The sequence below is a fragment of the Piliocolobus tephrosceles genome, chromosome 15, assembly GCF_002776525.5.
Source record: "Piliocolobus tephrosceles isolate RC106 chromosome 15, ASM277652v3, whole genome shotgun sequence".
Lineage (NCBI taxonomy): Eukaryota > Metazoa > Chordata > Mammalia > Primates > Cercopithecidae > Piliocolobus > Piliocolobus tephrosceles.
Genome location: NC_045448.1, coordinates 68,747,184 through 68,763,027, shown reverse-complemented (window position 1 = coordinate 68,763,027; position 15,844 = coordinate 68,747,184). Strand labels below are relative to the sequence as shown.

The following is a 15,844-nucleotide window of genomic DNA, read 5'->3' as shown; positions in this document are numbered from 1 at the left end:
GTTGGGAGGGGTAACTGGATTCTGCCGCCGCCTGACAGAGCCATCAAACACAGCCTCCCTGGTTGCTCCTCCCATGAGGTGACAACTAGGGCGCAACCAATATATGCTTCTTTAGGCCAGATCTGGGTCCTGGCACCCAATACTCCCTTTTAGCAATTGTATCTTCTCCATCAGCTGTTGTAAACGAGACACCGTGGAATCTCTTGGTTTTTTAAGTTACTTTTATTATCCTTTATGTGCACCAATGCAAGCCCACCCCAGTACAAAAATAGGAAAGGAAAACTCCCCCAAAACACTCAAATTGATCTTTCATACTACATTTCTTTTCTTGCGAATTTATTTTTACTTAATAACTTTTTTCGAATCCCAAATACCTTTTTCACTCAGGGTCAGTACAAAGTCACATGCAGTAGAACATGAATGGTGCAGCTTACCTCATGTGTGTCCATAAACTCACCAAAGGAGCTTGAAGGGAGAGCAGTGTCTTTATGATCCGGCGTGTCTTGGTACCTGCTTAAAATCACTTTTGCTTGTGATTTAGCTGGATACACTTTGTATATATACATGAAAAATATATTTTTTTTCTGGGAATGTCTAAGAAATTTTGTTCAACACACAAAATGATTTCATCCTTTTTTGAATGAGAACAGCCCAAAAGTTTCTGGCAAATACACAGAGTTCGTGAGTCATGAAATTCAATTATGCCGTGGTACATCAGGTCCGCCTCTTCACGACTTGCAGTGGATTTTCTTCTTCTGTTAAGGAGGCCCTCCTCCAGCCGCGCGTCCCAGGCCGTCCTTGTAACTGAAGACCCAGTGGTGCGCTGCCCCCTTGTGGGAGATGTGGGCATTGCAGACTTTTCATCACAAGGAAACGGAATTTGTCTTTCAAATGCAGCTGGAAAAATCTGTCCTTTTTAATTCCCAGGAGGCACGCAAGCCAAATTGGACCTTGAGAAAGACATTATCTCACAGAAATGTCTTCCAATAAAAAATGTGATTGCGTTTATGAAAAAAACCCACTTTGTACTGCATAGCATGCCTATGTTTGTTTTTGCAGAATGGGTTTTTTAACCAAAAGTTGGATCATTAGCTTTATTATAGATTCAGCCTTACTGGTAGCATCACAAGGCTGACTTCCAAGAGAAAATATTTGGCTTTTTATAAAGTGAGGAATTATTTTGTAAAGTAAATAGTACATGCCTCTATCTTCCACCAATCATTTATTCTGTAAGTTCTGATTTTAATGAAGTATTTCTCAGAGTAAGGACTTCTTTATACCATCACCTAACTTCCTGCAGGAATTTTAGAATTTCTCCCCATCTTCTTTGCTTTCCAGATTCACGTGGGATGTAGCCACTTTTTTTTTGAGACGGAATTTTGCTCTTGTTGCCCAGGCTGGAGTGCAATGGCACAATCTCGGCTCAACACGACCTCTGCCTTCCGGGTTCAAGCAATTCTCCTGCCTCAGCCTCCCGAGTAGCTGGGATTACAGGCATCCACCACCATGCCCGCCTAATTTTGTATTTCAGTAGAGACGGGATTTCTCCATGTTGGTCAGGCTGTTCTCTAACTCCTGACCTCAGGTGATCCGCCTGCCTCCGTCTCCCGGAGTGCTGGGATTACAGGCATGAACCACCGTGCCTAGCCATATAGCCACTGTTTTTAAAAGCCATTTCCACACTACCAAGTTAGTGAGTAGCAGCCCTCCACCTGCCCACCTTTGGCTTATGGACCATGCAGCTAAAAGAAGCAACACAAAATAAACTGTGGTCAAAAGAGACTCACCGTTCTCCCTCACACAGGAGGCTGAAGACCCTCACACTTCCTCCTTTTAAGTCTTCAACTTTTCTTCTTTATCACACCCAACCCTTTCACAGTCAGAAAACGTCAGCGCTGGAAGAGGCCTTTGAAAACTCTGCTCTCAATTTCTGCATTTGAAGACGGACCCAGACCCTCATCTCCTGACCCCTCACCCAGTGCTGTTCTCCTGCACCTCCCTGAGGAGCCACTCAACACTCCAATCCCTCCAAGAAGCTGGGGTGCCTCTCAATTTAACAAGCCAGAAACCGAGAACTCTATGCAAACAACACCACTGCTCAGAGGTGATAAGGGTAAGCAAATAAACCACCAGGGAGAAACAGAAGCAGAGTTTTGGCTCTCACCACCCTGTAGATAAACAAGTGTTTGATCTGGGCTGGGCACCTGCCTTATCTGGTGCGAGATAACATTCACACGCAGAGGGAGTCTGTGTTTGCAGCCAACAGGTTTGGAACCCTATTGAGCACTGACCTGGCCAGCCCGGCACATGAACTGAACTAGGGCTCAGGAATGATGGACCAGGGGAAATTTTGTTACCACGCAGGGGGAAGGAGACGGTCTTCCTGGACTCTGAGAGTTCTTAGGCTAACGGGCCCTAAGAAAACAGACAGAGAAGCCTCAGCTAGGGGAGTCCTGATGGCCACAGTCCCCACGAATCCACTATGGGCCACTTAGGGCATGTTACGAATTTTATAATCTGCTCCATGAAGCTTCCTAGGAAGAATGTCAGAAGCCTTATTCTCTTGCTCACTGTTGAGGTTATGGAAGCTAAAGAAAGCAGTGTATGCCAGGCGCCGTGGCTCACGCCTGTAATCCCATCACTTTGGGAGGACAAGGCAAGTGGATCACTTGAGGCCAGGAGTTTGAGACCAGCCTGGCCAACATGGTGAAACCCCATCTCTACTAAAAATACAAAAAATTAGCTGCATGTGGTGGCACATGCCTGTAGTCCCAGCTACTCAGGAGGCTGAGGCAGGAAAATCGCTTGAACCTAGGAGGCAGAGGTTGCAGTGAGCTGAGATCACGCCACTGCATTCCAGCCTGGGTGACAGAGTGAGACTCCATCTCCAACAAAAAAAAAAAAGGAAAAGAAAAAGAAGGTAGTGAAGAGTAAACTCAGAGGGAAACCAGTGGCCTGTCTCTAGAGTCTTGATCAGGATCACCTTTTGAACATGATACTGTTGACAATAAGAGTAATAATAATAGCTGCTAATATTTGTGGAGCACTTACTTACTATATTGTTTCTCATATGTTATATTTTTAAATCCCCACCACAAAACTCTGGGGTAAGTACTATTTTTTGTTGTTGTTATTTTGAGATGGAGTCACTGTGTTGCCCAGGCTGGAGTGCAGTGGCGTGATCTCAGCTCACTCCAACCTCCACCACCCCGGTTCAAGTGATGCTCCTGCCTCAGCCTCTCGAGTAGCCGGGATTACAGGCGTGCGCCACCATGTCTGGCTAATTTTTGTATTTTTAGTAGAAATGGGGTTTCACCATGTTGGCCAGGCTGGTCTTGAATTCCTAACCTCAGGTGATCCACCTGCCTTGGCCTCCCAAATTTCTGGGATTACAGGCATGCTAATAAACTCTTAACCTCACCATTTTTGTATAGAAGTGGAGGTTGTCAGAGCACTTTTTTTATCCATTTTGCTACTTGGGCTTAAGGATGAAAGTCCTATTACAAACTGTTGTCACAGTGAATGTTGGCATTCGGACGGGTGCTGGGGAGAACAGGGAGAGAGCACAGGAGCCTGAAAGGGAAGGAGAGGGAAGGGATTTCCACACACTCTCGCCACAGCCTGTTACTGTCTCCGTGGCAGCAGCAGAGCAGCAGGTTGCCTCCCCATGTCCACTCTCCCCTCCCACCTCAACAACAGGAGCCCATTTTAATCACAGCACAGAATAAAGACTGTATTTCCCAGTCTCCCTATCAGCAAGGTGTGGACACTGTGGAGCATGAGGATGGGCCTGTTGTCCAGAGGGGTAAAAACAAAAGCATAAGGAGTCTGTCGCTGGTGATTTGGAAGCCACCATACCTGCCCTAGGCTGTTTACCTTGACAACTTTGACAATAGACAAAAATACTTGTTTCTTGTTTAAGCCAATGAGAGGTTAGGGCTTTCCCTTGTATGCATGGATGACTGTCTTCCTCCATTTTGTAATGCTATAAAAGAATACCTGAGGTTGGATAATTTATAAAAGAAAGACGTTTATTGAGCTCACAGTGCTGCTGGCTGAGAAGTTCGAGGACACAGCCCTGGCTTCCGGTGAGGGCCCTCATTCATGCTGCCTCCCAAGATGGTGGAGAAGGTCAAAGCGGAAGCAGACATGCGAGAAGAGAGGGAAAGCCGGAGGGCTCCTGACTTTACAACAACCCACTCTCAGGGAAATGATTCCATCCCCATGAGAACTAATTCAGTCTCACAAGAGACAGAGCTCATTACTGGGAGAAGAGCACCAAGCCATTTATGAGGGATCCACTGCTATCACCCAGACACTTCCCACTGGACCCGATACCCCAAGAGCAGCGCATCAGGGCTCAAATTGCAACATGAGCTTTGGTGGTGACAAACCAACCATATCTAAACCATAGCAGACACCTAATCCTAACTACTAGCTACTCACTTGTAAAAATTTTTAAAGAGGGGAAACAGGCTCAGTAAAAGTAAGTAACTGTCCAAAGACATGCAAATATTACCTGGCAGCATTCGGTTTTGAATCTGTCTGTCTGATCCAAGACTTCATCTTTCCAGCATAGTCTATACTAATAAATGTAATTGGAACATGCGTGTACGTGGTGCTTTATAATTTGTAAATATTTTCTTATATATTATGGAATGTGTACAGTTGGAATTTTTTGGCTGGAAGCAACAGAAATAGACCGAATAACTTATATGAAAGAGGACTCTTAGGAAGATTTAGGGTAGTAAAATTAGTCAGGGATCAATTAGAGAAGCAAAGCACTAGGGATTTCTTTTTCTTTTCTTTTCTTTTTCTTTTTTAGGCAGAGTCTTGCTTCTTCACCCAGGCTGGAATGCAGTGGTGCCATCTTGGCTCACTGCAACCTCTGCCTCCCAGGTTCAAGCAATTCTCCTGCCTCAGCCTCCCAGGTAGCTGTGATTACAGGCATGTGCCAGCACCCCTAGCTAATTTTTGTACTTTTAGTAGAGATGGGATTTCACCATGTTGGCCAGGCTGGTCTCAAACTCCTGACCTCAAGTGATCCACCCGCCTTGGCCTCCCAAAGGGCTGGGATTACAGGTGTGAGCCACCGCAGCCGGCCTCTTCCTTTTTGTTTTTTAAATAACATAATGGGTATTTACTATAGTACTTCTCATCAGGAGGATGTTACTCAGTTAACATAAAGTTGTTTTCTTAACATTAAATCTCTTGTCTATGTCAATGTCTATAGTGTTTTTTCTGTTTTTAAAAATTATTTATTTTTATTTTTATTTTTTGAGACGGAGTCTTGCTCTGTAGCCCAGGCTGGAGTGGTGTAGTGGTGCAATCTCGGCTCACTGCAAGTTCCACCTCCCAGTTCAAGCAATTCTCCTGCCTCAGCCTCCTGAGTAGCTGGGATTACAGGTGTATGCCACTATGCCCAGCTAATTTTTATATTTTTAGTAGGGACGGGGTTTCACCATGTTGGCCAGGCTGGTCTTGAACTCCTGAGCTCGTGATCCACCCGCCTTGGCTTCCCAAAGTGCTGGGATTACAGGCATGAGCCACTGTGCCTGGCCTATAGTGTTTTTGTTTTTGTTTTTGTTTTTGTTTTAAATATTAAATCTTTTCTGCATTTCATTTCAATATTAGATACACTGAATACATTTTTCTTTTCTTTTTTTTTTTGGGACGGAGTCTCGCTCTGTTACCCAGGCTGGAGTGCAGTGGCACGATCCCGGCTCACTGCAACCTCCGCCTCCCAGGTTCAAGCCATTCTCCTGCCTCAGCCTCCTGACTAGCTGGTACTACAGGCTCCTGCCACCACGCTCGGCTAATTTTTTTTTTTTTTTTTTTTTGTATTTTTAGTAGAGACGGGGTTTCATCGTGTTAACCAGGATGGTCTCAATCTCCTGACCTTGTGATCTACCTGCCTCAGCCTCCCAAAGTGCTGGGATTACAGGCGTGAGCCACCGTGCCTAGCCCTTAAATACATTTTTGTAAACATTTTTTCCCCAGAGATAGAAGTTTCCCTTTTTGGCTGACTATCTGATATCTAAATACAATATTACCTCGAAAGACAACAAAACAAAAATCTGATAAAAATATGGAGAAAAGACTCCTCAACGAATCAGGAGGCAGCGATTATAACTGAACAGTGATGGTTTCCTAAGATTCTGGGCAAGAACTTCCTTCTTCCTATTTCACATGCTTTGAGAAGTCTAAAACTATGAAATATTACTTGTGTCAGTTTCAGCCATCTTACTTCTTTGACTTCCTTTCTAAACAGCAAATACAAATTATAGGCTGCATTTTTTCCACACATTATTTGTTGTAAAGAAAACATTTTTAAAAAATTTTTATATATGTATCTGTTTGTTCCCAGTTCATGGAAACAATGAAGAATGTAAAACTCCCTTATTTACTGATTCTTGGAAACTGTCAGACACCAAAGCTCAGGTTTAGCCTCAATAGCACAAAGGTGAGGTTTGATTCAGTAAGCCCTTCAAAGTCACATCTGTCCATATCTCTTTTCTGCATACACCTTCAAGCAAGCATAGGTGCCTGTAATGCTGAGAACCACACCTATCAAGAGAGTGATTGCGTCATTGGCTTCTGCTGCTTCGATAACAGGCAGCATCAAAGGCGTGACATGAGAACTAAGTTCAACTGTGTTAAAACTGAGGTCATGATGTTGGAATCTTGAGGGCTGAAGGTTCCAAAGACATGGTGCATAGAATTCTATTTGACTTGAAATTTTCCCTTCCTGGAGCTCCAAATGCTGTAATTTAGAGGTTCCACATGGCACTGCCTTCCAGGAAGCAGCTGTAACAGGAATCAGCACTAGGGATTTCTTACCGGATTTGATCTTACCCATCCATGGGAGCTGCTGACGCAGTCTCTGTAAGGCTCTTGCCCTCGGGGCTGATGCTGAACTTGCAGTCCGCAGGGCAGGCAGCTGGGTCAGAGAGATGGGGTGAACAAGAACAAGCTGGAAACCACCCACTGGAGACCGTGAGGAGGGACTGAAACCGTGCCTCTGATTTGGGTGGCATGGGTCTCCTGCAGAAGTCAGGATCCTTCATCACAGAGCTAAGCAGACCTGTCTGGCTCAGAAGTCGGGAAAGCTGAAGGAGGATCCCGAGAAGGGTAGAGCAGTTACAGGCCCAGTCCCTGCCTCCTGCTGACCCGGTGAGCCAGTGGAAAGTGACAAGGTGTGCAAGCTACAAAAACTGCTGCCGCTTCACTTCCACCTTGCAGATCTCACACCAGGAGCTTCTACATGGCCCACCCTAACTGGAAACATACAGGAAAGCGAATTCTGGGAAATGTCATTCAACCTTGCCAGGTTGGCATTTATAAAGGCACCTCGGGTAGCATGTGGAACTGAGGAGAAAGCTCAAGAATCAGGTTTTGGACAGGAAAGAACGCAAAGAAGCTCAGGAGTTCGGTGTGGCAGATGGGCGCTCATGCTCTACGTCTTTGAATTACCTCCAACTGAATTTCCTCCTTGTACTGCTCAAATTCCCAGGGCAGAGGCCAGGTGGCTCTTGTGGGTCGTGTACTTACTCCTTGGCCGGGGGAGGGTGGACACTTGGTTGACTGTCCAATATCATTGCATGCAATGGGGGAATGCTGGTTCCCCAAAGGGAAACCAAAGCGCTGTCATGAGAGTGAGGGAAGTGGATGCTGGGCAGACAGACATGATGAATGCTTACTGCCCTGTTAATGCTACAGAATAGGGAGGCAGGAGGCATTGAAAACAAATTTCTTTGCTGCTCAGGTCAGCTTCTAGCCTTACTCTGAAGTCAAGCTTTTGGAGAGTGAAGACAGCATCTTTCTCATACTCTTCCCAATGCCTAATCATGACAAAGGACTGAAGTTAAGGTGAAGACAGCAAAGCAGCCCCAGAATCCGGGCTTCTAGTTACCACTCTTCCTTCTGTCAGGGGTGCGTGTATGTGTGTGTGTGTTTGTGTGTGTGTGCATGTGCGCGTGTGTATGCACATGCAATTTCTAGAAGGGTACAAAACCTTTCAGATGATCAGAGTGACTCCCTAGAGGCTACCACCTACTGCTTTAGGTTTGGTGTAACTCTGCAATTCTGTATGTTCAATCAATTGATATCTATCAAAGATGGATTAAGAAGCTGTGTAGTGTAATAATTAAGTCTGGGCTCTGAAGCCCAGAATGCCTGAGTTAAAATCCTAATTCTACCACTTCCTGGCCTGTTGAGGAAGTTCCTCAACCTTTTTATGCCTTGATTTCCTCATCTGTAAAATAGGGGTAATGATCATAGTTACTTCACAGGTTTGTTGTGAGGATTTAATGATTAGTGCACGTAATGGTCTTAGGCTTGTGTCTGGTGCGCAGGATGTGCTCAACACAAATTTACTTACTATTTCCCAACATTGCTTCAGGATCTGTAGAAGGGTGGGACACAATCTCTGATTTTGAAGAACTTAAAACTTAATCTAAGAGACAAGAGCAACATATGGAAACAAGAGCCAACAACTGTGGCATTAAGTGTTAAATTGTGTGGTTCCAACATATACAGAAATCAAGAAGGGGGCAGAGCAGTGCAGGACGCGGAAGCTAAGGAAGGCTGGACAGAGGGGGAAGAAGCCTTGGCCTGGGGTGGAGGGATGATGGGACAGGCCAGGGGAGATCACTTGGAGTGAAGATGTTGATGATGGGAATGCATGTGGCATGTTGGGAGAAAGAGACGCTGATCACAGAGAAAGAGGCTGTGATTGTGTCAGTAATTATTTTTTGGCTTCAAGACACAGGAACCCAACTCACATTGAGTTAATACAAAAAGAGGAGGTGTGAAACCATGAAGTGCAGGGATAAATTACCTTCTGGCATGGCTGAGTGAAACATGAAAAGCTCAAATCATGCTTCCAGGGCAGTGTCTGTTAGAGTCTTGGATCTCTTTCCTCTGGGTTGACTGTATTCTCAGGCAGGCTTTCCCTCCACGGTGGCAAAAGTGACTGGGTGTATATCATCCCAGCTGAGCAACCCCAGTGGGCAGAGAACAATTTCCCCTCCATCGGTTCCTGCAAAAGCCTTGGGATTGAGGCTCATGGGCCTGGCTGGGTCACCAGCCCATCCTTGAGCTAATTGTGACAGTCAGGGAGGCTGGGTGCTCTCATTATTCAGGCCCAATCATGAGCCCATAAATTTCAAACAACAAATCGAGTATTGAGGTAGTTCCCACAGCAAAGTCAGGCTGCCACCATGAGAAGGGGAACTGACACTGGGCAGGCAAGAACAGCAGATGCCTTTGGAGGACTCAGTCCCAGCCCAGCTCTTCATAAGCTCTAGATCTTTGGACAAGTCATTCAACCTTTGCAGGCCTCTACCTGTAACCTGAAAAACGGGCGATGGAGAGTCTGCCAATCAAACAGGTAAGGTCTGCATAGGCTTTCTGAAGAGACAGAGCCTCCTGCAAATCTCAAGAGCCATTGTTAAGAGGAGACCAGCCTGATCAGACAAGAAAGGACACTTAGAGCAAGTACATGTGTGTGTTTATTTTGTTTTGGTTTTTGAGATGGAGTCTTGCTCTGTCACACAGGCTGGAGTGCAGTGACTCGATCTCTACTCACTGCAACCTCCACCTCCCGGCTTCAAGCAATTATCCTGCCTCAGCCTCCTGAGTAGCTGGGACTACAGGTGCGTGCCACTACATGCAGCTGTTTTTTTCCCCCGTATTTTTATTAGAGACGGGATTTCACCATGTTGGCCAGGCTGGTCTCGAACTCCTGACCTCAAGTGATCCACCCACCTCAGCCTCCCAAAGTGTTGGGATTACAGGCGTGAGTCACCACGTCTGGCCTTGTTTTGTTTTTTGAGACAGGGTCTCACTCTGTCGCCCAGGCTGGAGTGCAGTGGTGCAAACATGGCTCACTGCAACACCTCTTAGGCTGAAGCAATCCTTTCACCTCAGCCTCCTGAGTAGCTGGGACTACAGACATGCGCCACCATGCACAGCTAATTTTTTATTTTTTGTATAGACAGGATCTCCCTATGTTGCCCAGGCTGGTGTTGAACTCCTGGACTCAAGCAATCTTCCTGCCTTGGCCTCCCAAAGTGTTGGGATTACAGTCATGAGCCATGGCGCCCAGCCAGATCAAGTATATGAGAAATAAAGTGCCTAGGATGGATGTCACAGAACCCTGAAGAGGACGTAGGAACACAGACAAGGGACTCCTCAAGGGCAGGGGAATATGCCCCATGGTGCCATGCTGGGCAGCTAGTGTGGGTGCTGAGTAACTATTTGATGTTAAATATGAGGGCATAGGCCAGGTGTGGTGACTCATACTTGTAATCCCAGCACTTTGGGAGGCAGAGGTGGGCGGATCATGAGGTCAGGAGATCAAGACCAGTCTGGCTAACATGGTGAAACCCTGTCTCTACTAAAAATACAAAAATTAGCCAGATGTGTTAGCACACGCCTATAGTCCCAGCTACTCAGGAGGCTGAGGCAGGAGAATTCTTGAACTCAGGAGGTGGAGGTTGCAGTGAGCTGAGATCACATCACTGCACTCCAGCCTGGGAGGCAGAGCGAGACTACACCTTAAAAAAAATTGTGTGTATATATATGTATGTATGAGGGCATATGTTACCAAAGGATAAATCCTCACAAAAGAGTCAACACAGTAACAAATGCGGGCCTCAGCCCTCGGAGGCTCTCATTAGTTACCAGCGGGGAGACCAGGCTTCAGTTTGGGGCCCCAGGGCATCCCTCTCCTCATGGTTCTGTTATGAGCAACCTGGGAAAGTGAGGGGAAAATGGGGATTGTTAAGTAGTGCAGCTCACATCTAACGGCCAATCTGCCGTGAGGAAAGGGCACGCTGAGAAGCGCTGCTCACTCTGGCTGGACTGTTATTTACAAGGCCTAGTGAGACCAGAGGCGGTGACCCTGGTGCTGGTCCTTACGGAGGAGTCTCTGAAGTCAAGACGGAAGGCAGTGGAAACCCAGAGGGTCAGGCACTGATTCACAAGGCCTGCTCAACACCCAATAGGCAAAGCCCCCCAAAAGAAGCGGTTCAGATCCACATGCCCGTGGTGCCCCCCACCTCGGGTGACCATCTGTCCTGGGATGCTGCTGGCCTTTTAGTATGAAAAACAGAAATTCCCAGGAAAAGCAAGATGAGTTGGTTGCCCTACCCCACCTTTATGAGCTAAATTGAATTGTCCTCTGTGGAGGCTCCAAGGAGAGGCCCAGAAGTGTGTCAGGAAGGGTGGGTAGGGAGGGCAAACAGAGGTAACTCGGACCTTGCCTGCCCATGCCTTGGGGGCATAAAACAAGGAAAGAAGTCAAGTTGTCTGCCTTCTGGTGCTTTGTCATTCACTTAAATGCAGGTGAGCCCGTTTTGGCATTGAACATGGAAGACTTGGAAGCTAAGAGCCTACAACAAAGTCAGGGAAGAAGCAAAAATGCTGCCCACTGACATTCATGGGCCCCAAAGCAGGTACTTCTGATAAGGATGAGGAGGAAAGCAGTAACACATGGAGAAGTGGAGGCTCCTGCCTCTTCCTTGAGGAATAGGGCTTGCTGTATCTGTATGTTTGATAGATTCAAAGTCAAGTAACCTTTTCTGAGTATCTGCTATGTGTCAGAGGAATGTACACACACTTAGAATGTAATTATTACAACTCTAGAAAGTAGAGATGATTATCCTCATTCTGCTGATAAGGAAACCAGGTTCTGGTTTTTTTGTTTTGTTTTTTCTTTTTGAGACAAAGCCTCACTCTGTTACCCAGGCTGGAATACAATGGTGCAGTCTTGGTTCACTGCAACCTCCTCCTCTCAGGTTCAAGCGATTCTCCTGCCTCAGCCTCCCAAGTAGCTGGGACTACAGGCACGCATCACCACACCTGACTAATTTTTGTATTTTTAGTAGAGACGGGTTTTGCCATGTTAGCCAACTTAGTCTCGAACCCCTGACCACAGGTGATCCACCCATCTCAGCCTGCCAAAGTGCTGGGATTACAGATGTTAGCCACCGCACCTGGCCCAGGCTCTATTACTCCTGGCCTCAAGCGATCCTCCTGCTTTGACCTCCCTAAGTGCTGGGAAAAAAAGCCAATGTGCCTCATCTTGTGCTGTTTTTATTTACCAGGAAAAGTGGGATTTGGTGTGGAACTCGGAACTTACTTGAAAGGCACTATCTACAACACCCATCACCAGCAGGGTAGGTGTTCCTGGTGTAGGAGAGGGCACTGTGAAGGGAGGCGAAGTGCCATTACAGTGGTCAGCCAGAGGGATCACATGAAGGAATATGATGAGAATCATTCCTGCCCAGTCCTCACCAGGGACAGGTCAGCTGCCAATATAGGACCATTCATCTTCAGAAGGCTATAGTCATCACATTTGTTCAGTAGCAAATATGGATTGTTAGGCTAAACAGACCATAATTTAGAACAGCAGTCTCTCAATTATGCCATTGGTATTCATCACTATAATAAAATTGTCTAATTGAAAAAGCTGTATTGACAAACCAACAAGCAGTACATTGATTTAGTAGCAGTTTTGAATTATTAAGTCTGTGATTTTTTATTCCATAGAACGGTTACATTTTTCATTAGATAGGCCTTCTCTTAAAAGGGGCTGAAGGGTTATTTTGGAAAACTCTTCAGACTGAAGTAAGGATTGCTTCAAGTGTGGAAAGATTTGTGGATTCTGAAAAGACATTTGGTTTTCTGTATGTACTAGATGTGTGTGTGTGTGTGTGTGTTCGTGTATTTGTGTAGACTGATTTCCCTAGATGATCTGAGCCAAACATGAAAATTTAAAGTTTGTTCTACTAATCCTGTGGACTGAGGTCACCAGTTGGGAAAGAAAGGATGAGGAGTCAATGTACAAGGCCACCTACCTGGTTGCACCGACCCATGCAGAAAGGACAGCCACTGTGGTAGTGAGCAAGGACACTGTGGTGACAGTCCACAGCACATGACGGGGACCACAGAAAGTACTCAGTGGGACTGGTGTATTGTTTACATGATTGAAAGGGGCGCTGTGTTATTTAGGAATAGCATTTACCTGCACGTAGCAAAGACCTGGAAAATAATGGGTTAATTCTCCCATATAATGAAAGTCAAGCTGTAGGTAGTCTAAAGTTGCACAGTGGCTCTCCATGATTCAGCTTCCATTCTTTCTTCTCCGCTACCCCTATCCTCAACATGATTACATGATTCATGATGACTGCAAGGACTTTGCCATCAAACCACTGAGAAGGTTTGAAGAAGGAATAAAGGTAGAAGGGTGGAAAGTGGCACATCTTCCAGTAAGTGGCACTCCAGCATGCCCCACACAACACTTTCATTCATAGTTCAGCGGACAGAAGTTAGTCCTGTGACCACACTTAGCTCAGAGTAAGGCTGTGAAACGTTGCCTTTGGCTAGACATACCACCACTCTGAAACAAAACAGGGATTCTTTCAGTATAGAATTCGGGAAAATTAATATTAAATTGGCATTAGTAGTCTCTGTCACAAACACATTACATTAGCATGGATTTTAGGGGAGACAAACTGGCAACATCCATCAAAACGTTAAATATTCATACCCCTTGAACCAATAAGTTTATCTTCTACAGAGCCTTTCTATAAATTTACTCACAAATATGCACGTATACAAGTATATATATGTTTGTTATAGCACAGCAGTATTAATAATATCAAAATATTGGAAACAACCTAAGGGCCTATCAATGGTAAAATTGTTTAATAAATTGTGGTACGTACCATGGAATACTCTTCAGCTATGAAGGAAGAATGAGGTGATTATAGGTACTGAAAGGCAAAATGACATATTATTAATTAAAAAAGCAAGTTGCAGAGTAATAGTATATTTCCCTTAGTAGACTTCTGTTACACACATCACTGGGGAGGGGTCAGAATCTTTGCAGGCAGAGGAATGAACTCGTGTAATTTAAAAGAGGTCCCAGAAACTTTAAAAGAAAATAATAGTAATGAGTGCAAACCGAATCCCCAATACAAATAAATGAGTGAATTGTTACCACATATAGAAAGTGGTAACAAGCTTGTTTTCAGAAGAGCTCTGCTTGTACCAAGCTTGCATCAAAGTCTTGGATGGGTCAATCAGACATAAAGCCTTCATAACACATTTAATGGTGAAACTGGCATGGGAAGGGAATCAGTGCTACTTCTGGGTGAATGGTGAACAAACCTCTGAAGTCATATTCCACTACAATGGCAATACAATCAGATTATAACATGTTTTTTTTAATACATTGAGCTCTTACAAGAAACAAAGGGAACTTTCCAATGTCAACAAAACAAAATAGAACAACAACATACAAACATGCATAGTAAGCTAAAGCTAGCATTGCGTGGCAAACAAACTGCAAAACTAGGAGGAGAAATGCCAATGTCAGCCACAAATGAGGGATTGAAAGCTAAGCTCTGAGCCTGCTGCCAGGCCCTGTGCCCTAATTAAGGAGGCTAACGCTGTCCTCTGTTGTTAGCATATGTAATTCCAGAAATACAAAAATTCAAATCCCTTTTGGAGGAAGGTGTCATTAATTCAGGTTTTCAGGATTCCTATAGATTATGTGAAACCAAATGGATAATTACAATGAAAAAATCCCCCAATATACAAAGAAACAAAAGACATAATGATGATATGAGTTAGGACTAAGTTTAGCCTCACGCAGCAGAACAAATAATGGTGGCTTAGACACACACAGTTTATTTGTTTTCACCTAAAAGACGTCATGAGGTAGGTGTCCAGGGCAGATTCATCAAAAATTCATCAGGGACCTGTTTCTTTACAGTTCATCAATCCTCCCAAATCTATGTTATGCTCCTTGTTCTTGTGACCCAAGATGGCAGCTAGAGCTCCAGATGCTCACATTCCAGGCCAGTTGTGGAAGGAAAGGGATGAAGGGCATGCCTATTTAAAAAAAAATACATTCTGAAGGGTGCACACAGTACTGCCACTTAAAATTTATTGTCAAAAATTCAATCACAATGATCACGTCTTGACATGAACAAAAACTAGGGAGTTTTAACTGGCCAACAACAAACTTGACTAAAAATTAGTGTTTTCATTACTAGCAAGGGAGTTGGGGAATGGATACTTGTTGTCAACTGAGTCTCTGACACAGAGAGTGTGTAATGAGCTACATAATGGCACCCCCAAATATCTCAGCCCTAAGCCCTGGATCCTGTGTATTAAGAGAAAAACTTGAGACTGTAACATCCCCTTCCCTCCCAAGTTGGGAAGGTGCCGAAAGACCAAAGGATGATTTAGAGAAGTCCCGCTTGTCAAGTAGATGAGTTTATTGAGACATATTGGGCAGGGCACTCCTGAGTGGCAGCAGCACAGCTCTAGAGATCTGTGCCATCTCCCTTCTCTAAGCTGCTTTTAAGCTAATTTTCGGGCCCTTTGCCTGCTGTGTTTATGTGGTACTGTTTTCTTTGGTAGGTTCTCACACACTCCCTGGGATGTTTAGGCTCTCAGGAACACCTGCTCCTCAGCTGGATACCATGGCCGTGGCTTACTATCTGGCCTTCAGGGTTCAGGCAGCGGGCATATACTTTTAAGTAACCTGGTAGAGGAACCTGTCACACTGCACTCTTAGTTAGTATCACCTTACATGGCAAAAAGGACCTTGCAGATGTGATTAAGGATCTTGCAGTGAAGAGATTATTCTGTATTATCACACTTGTGTAAGTGTCCTTACAAGAGGGAGGCAGAGGAAAGTGTGACTACAGAAGCAGAGGATGTTGGCTGGGTGCGGTGGCTCCTGCAATCCCAGCACTTTGGGAGACTGAGGTGGGAGGACTGCATGAGCTCAGGAGTTCAAGACCAGCCTAGGCAACATAGCAAG

General features: G+C 45.1%; 1 long non-coding RNA gene and 1 pseudogene across 3 annotated transcripts in view; both read right to left on the bottom strand.

Moving 5' to 3' along the window:
• The window catches only part of LOC111550578, a 35,891-nt gene extending 33,796 nt beyond the window's left edge, over positions 1-2,095 (bottom strand). For 2 of the 3 annotated variants that reach the window (XR_002734104.3, XR_002734105.3), the window contains exon 1: positions 1,788-2,094. This is a non-coding gene — a long non-coding RNA (uncharacterized LOC111550578). Of the gene's footprint in view, positions 1-1,787 lie in introns of all 3 variants that reach the window. The other variant, XR_002734106.3, reaches the window with a different exon arrangement.
• Positions 2,096-6,493: 4,398 nt separating this feature from the next.
• Positions 6,494-6,672, bottom strand: LOC111550579 (annotated as a pseudogene).
• Between the last annotated feature and the right edge of the window lie 9,172 nt (positions 6,673-15,844).